The sequence below is a fragment of the Sus scrofa genome, chromosome 9 (assembly GCF_054392235.1).
Source record: "Sus scrofa isolate SSC_HxYL_T2T_F1_AM1 chromosome 9, Sscrofa_HxYL_maternal_Yorkshire_Landrace_v2.0, whole genome shotgun sequence".
NCBI classification, from domain to species: Eukaryota; Metazoa; Chordata; class Mammalia; order Artiodactyla; family Suidae; genus Sus; species Sus scrofa.
In genome coordinates this window covers 137467446-137471693 of record NC_139391.1, presented here as the reverse complement: position 1 = coordinate 137471693, position 4248 = coordinate 137467446, and the positions used below count along the sequence as shown (strand labels likewise).

Sequence of the window (4248 nt, the reverse complement as noted above, 5' to 3'; positions counted from 1 at the left end):
CTTCACAGCCTGCATTACAAACTCAGTTTAAAGATGGTTGAGTCCATTGGGTTATTTTAGTTTGATAATCATTTGAGTCACCTGTTCATAGGGTTTCCCAGAGGTAGTTAAATGGCTCTCTGGAGCCTGGTTAAGAATAGATAAGACTGCTGTGTGCCAAATACCTGTCTTTCTCCAAGCGGGTAATGTCCTATAATACTTAGAAGAATGCCAAAGAGATGGAGCATGCCTCTTCTGATCTTGCCTACCATTGCAATTTACCTTTATGTACAGGTTAAAAAAAAAAAAAAAAAAAAAAAAAAAAAAAACCAAAAACAGTGAAAAGACCTGACCGTTCCTTCAAAGGTCAAAATGACCAGATTTTGAGTTAGCCGTGTCTGAATCACTGAGCTCACTGTGTATGCACGTCCATTCCCCTTCACGGCTGTAATGCCCAGCAAAGCTTTTTCAGTCGAAGAAAAGCTTGCATTTTAAGTACCATTGTTGATGAAGGGGAAAAAAAAAACCCAAAAACCCACATATAACATTGTATATGCCTCAGGCCATGTCTATGAAAAAAGTCTTCGCCTGAATCTGTCCTCAGATCTTTTTAAAAGTGCAAGTCGAGGCGAGGTTTCCAAGCCGGCTGGAACGGAGAACAATGCCCTGTGGCTGTGGGTGGGGGTGTGGGTGCGGCTTGTCAGCCGGCAGCTTTTGAACAGGTGTCAAAAAAAAGGCCATTTGAAATAAATGCTCCTGGTGCCTAAAAGAGAGCAGTGCCTGAGTCAGGAATGTCCAGAGGTCTCTTTGAAGGAAAAAAAACAAAAAACAAAAACCAACTTTGCTGCTCCTTCTCCTCTGGGGAGCAGAGCCTGGCATTCTCCCGCTGACTGAGCATCGGCTCCCAGAGGTGTTTCTGGAAGCACGGAGATCAAATTGCTAAGCCATTTTCTGCCTCACAATTACTTTGTTGGGTGTTTTAACTTGTAAAACTTCTTTTAAAGTCTAGCGCTACACTTACTCCCCCCCCCACCCCCACCAGGCGTGGGAATCCAGGTGTCATCAGCCATTCCAGAAAAGAAGCCAAGGGCGCCTCAACGTTAGCTCACATGCCGTAACCAGGTGATATTTTTAGAAATTCAAAAAAAAAAAAAAAAAATCTCCTGGGCAAATGGGGTCGCTCTTGTGCTGTTTGGGGAAAGTGGCTCATCAGAGTAAATGCTTCTTTCTCTGATGCCTTAAGTATCCTCCCTGCCTCAGATGAGCTGGTTATTAAGGTAATGTTACCCTTTATTGCTGAAAAGCAGTGTAAATAGACACCCAGACTACAGAGATTACCTGCTTTCAAACTGTAGAAATGAGACACTTTCTCTTACAATTTCCTTTCCCACCAAATAGCATCCCTATTTACTTGCAGGAATAGTCCCCTTCCTGTAAGGACCGCACCCATTCACTCAGACAGAAAAAGCTGGCGAAGTAAGTGTAGCTATTATGTGGGGAAACCTTTGAGTGTCTTCTTCCTCCCGTGTGCTCACCACCCTCTGGTCATTCAGTCTCATACAGAAAGTACTGCCTCTTTTCTCTTTTTTATTTATTTATTTATTTATTTTTTAGGGCCGCACTCATGGCCTATGGAGATTCCCAGGCTGGGGGCTGAACCGGAGCTGTAGCTGCCGGCCTACATCACAGCCACAGCCACGCCAGATCCGAGCGGCCTCTGGGACCTATACCACCGCCCATGGCAATGCAGGATCCTTAACCCACTGAGCGAGGCCAGGGATCGAACTTGCCTCCCCATGGATGCTAATGAGATTCATTTCTGCTGAGCCACGGCGGGCACGCCAGTACGAAGTCTTTTCTCCTGAGAACTAGTTGACAGGGGTTGGGGGCCAGGGACAGTCCTGGGACAGAGAATGCCTTTTGATGGATGGAGGAGGCAGGGCATCAGGAAACTCTGAGACTGAGGCGGGAGACACAGCCACCTGTGGCTGGAGAGCTCCTAGTGATGGAGAAGGCACAGCCCTGACAGTAAGGGAACAGGAATACGTACACACACACACACACACACACACACACACACGAGTACAAATACGTACATATACATATATCCGTACACACACAAGCACATACGTGTACAACCATATGTTTCCACTAACCATCATTATATTTATTAATATATAATTTTTTCTTAGACTGCATATAAAAAGTGGCATTGATGAATAACACTGAGACTTGGAAGCAGGGATGTAATGAGTATCACTTGACCTACACTCTGGAATTAGTACCCAGGGGAAGGGGGTCTCAGAGGGGGGAGAACGTGGCCTGGGTAGATGCCCAGCGCTTTTACTATTAGGCGCGGGAAGAATGGCAGAAACTCCGCCCCCTCCTTCCTGCCAGAGGTTCCCTCATAACCCAAGCACAATAGCTTCACCCAGCCCACTGTAACAGGATAAACAAGTTTGATGTAACTTCCAAATCTATTTTCTATTGTACGTTCCGTTTATTGAATAAAATAGCAATTCAACATGTTTGCAAATCATGGTGCTGCGAGATGCCAGTGCTGGCAGAGATTCATGTGTTTACTGTACGGCTCGCCCAGCGAGGCTCTGCGACTCAGCAGAGCATCATTGTGGAATTCCAAACAGCTGCAAGGAGTCAGTTGAAAGCGATCTTGGCTAAGCTTGCAGGGGGCTGTGTGGTATGGTGGAAACTGGTTCCAGACAGCAGAAGGTACTTGCTTTTAGACTTCAGACGCGGAACAGCTTCTGGAAACTTGCTTTTTGGACTGATACAAATTAAGAGCGAGGCCGTGACATGATTTCATACATTTGCATTGAATTTCGTCTAAACAGGAACCTGAATTTGCTTTATGTTAGAAAACCCCTTCTTTTCAACATCTTTTTCGGGGCCCTGGTTCCCAGCCTCTGGGAAAGGGCACAAAAGCAAGGATATGGTCCCCTATGGAGGAAAATGGAAAAGCCAACACCACCTCCTCACGCTTTGCCAAAGGATTCACATTTCTTTCGGAGGATTGGTTGCTCTTTTAGGCTGAATGCACAGTTCGCCTGCAGGCATTCAGCCAGAGAAAAGCTGATCTTGATTTCTGGGTCAGCACGTATTTTCCAGACGGAGACGCAGAATTTGGTGGTGGTGTGACCTACCAAAAAAGTCTACCTGATCCGTGAATTCCGCTGCCCAAGTTTGGCTGCCCTGCAACCCGGACTCTGCAGGCCCGATGCTGGGAACTCCATTCTGCACACTTCCAGCCCCATCCCAGCGCCTGGAGGCTGCGTTTCTCTCCCAGCCAGGCAGGTATGGAAGGACCCTCTGTCTGTTGCTGACTTTTCCAGTAGCTGGAGCCCTGTGAGCACAGCCTTGAAACTGGCTGTAAAACAGAAAAAACAGAAGCACATGAGTACCCAGGCTGTCTGCCTGGTCCCTTCTGCCCTGGTCTTTGGCAGCGAGGTTGGCCTAGCCTGTGTTCCAGCCGCCTCTCTGGTTGCTGCCAGTTCCGTTTCCCAGGACTTGGGACTAATCCCAGTCTCACGCCTCACATGGAGCTGGCTGGTTCCTGTTAGCAATTCGGTCTACCCCTAACAGGGAGCATCGCTGCTGCCAAGAACTCATGAAACTGGATTCCTGCTTGGCCTCTTCTGATCAGACCCTGCTGGATCACTTTGCCTGCTTGGAAACAGACGATGGCTGTGCCACGTCTCTTAGACGGGTCTGCTGCAGCCCGGGGAAGGCTGCATCTGGTCTATTTATTCTGATTCAACTTATTCCCCCGTCTCCCCACTTGCTGTGCAATGGGCTTTAATCTGGAATTCTAGGTAATGCCAACTCCCTTTCAGAATAGTTCCTTGTAGCTATCACCTGTGCTGAATAAAATAATCTTATCAGGTGAAGAGGCTTTCAGAGAACTTTATCTACCTTTCCAAGTCTTCCAAGGAAAGTTCCCAAGACTATTCTAGAAGATAACCTGGTTTTCTTTGCTCAGCGGCTTAGCTCAAGTCAGAGGTGACGTGATGGATTTATGACTAGGCCTTTTACAAGTGTCGATCTGGTGATCTGGCCAGCTTTGACCTGCCCTCAGAAGAATGTTCCGCCCTGAAGCAGGCCCATCTGGTCGGACATAGTTACAGAAATGGGTGGGTTCTTGCCAATGGTCCATCAACTTAACCATAGAGACAAACAGCCCGGCTGAGTCTTTAGTCAGGCCTGAAAGCTATTTTCAAAGCTATTTTCATGGAGCCCTTCTGCCTGGAGGAA

At 47.3% G+C, this 4248-nt stretch overlaps 1 long non-coding RNA gene across 1 annotated transcript; it reads right to left on the bottom strand.

Moving 5' to 3' along the window:
* Positions 1 to 474: 474 nt before the first annotated feature.
* LOC110255536 (uncharacterized) lies at positions 475 to 3877 on the bottom strand. Its single transcript, XR_002336052.2, has 2 exons — positions 3534 to 3877; positions 475 to 3364 (listed from the first exon to the last, which is right to left on the bottom strand). It is a non-coding gene; the product is annotated as an uncharacterized LOC110255536 (long non-coding RNA).
* Positions 3878 to 4248: the final 371 nt, after the last annotated feature.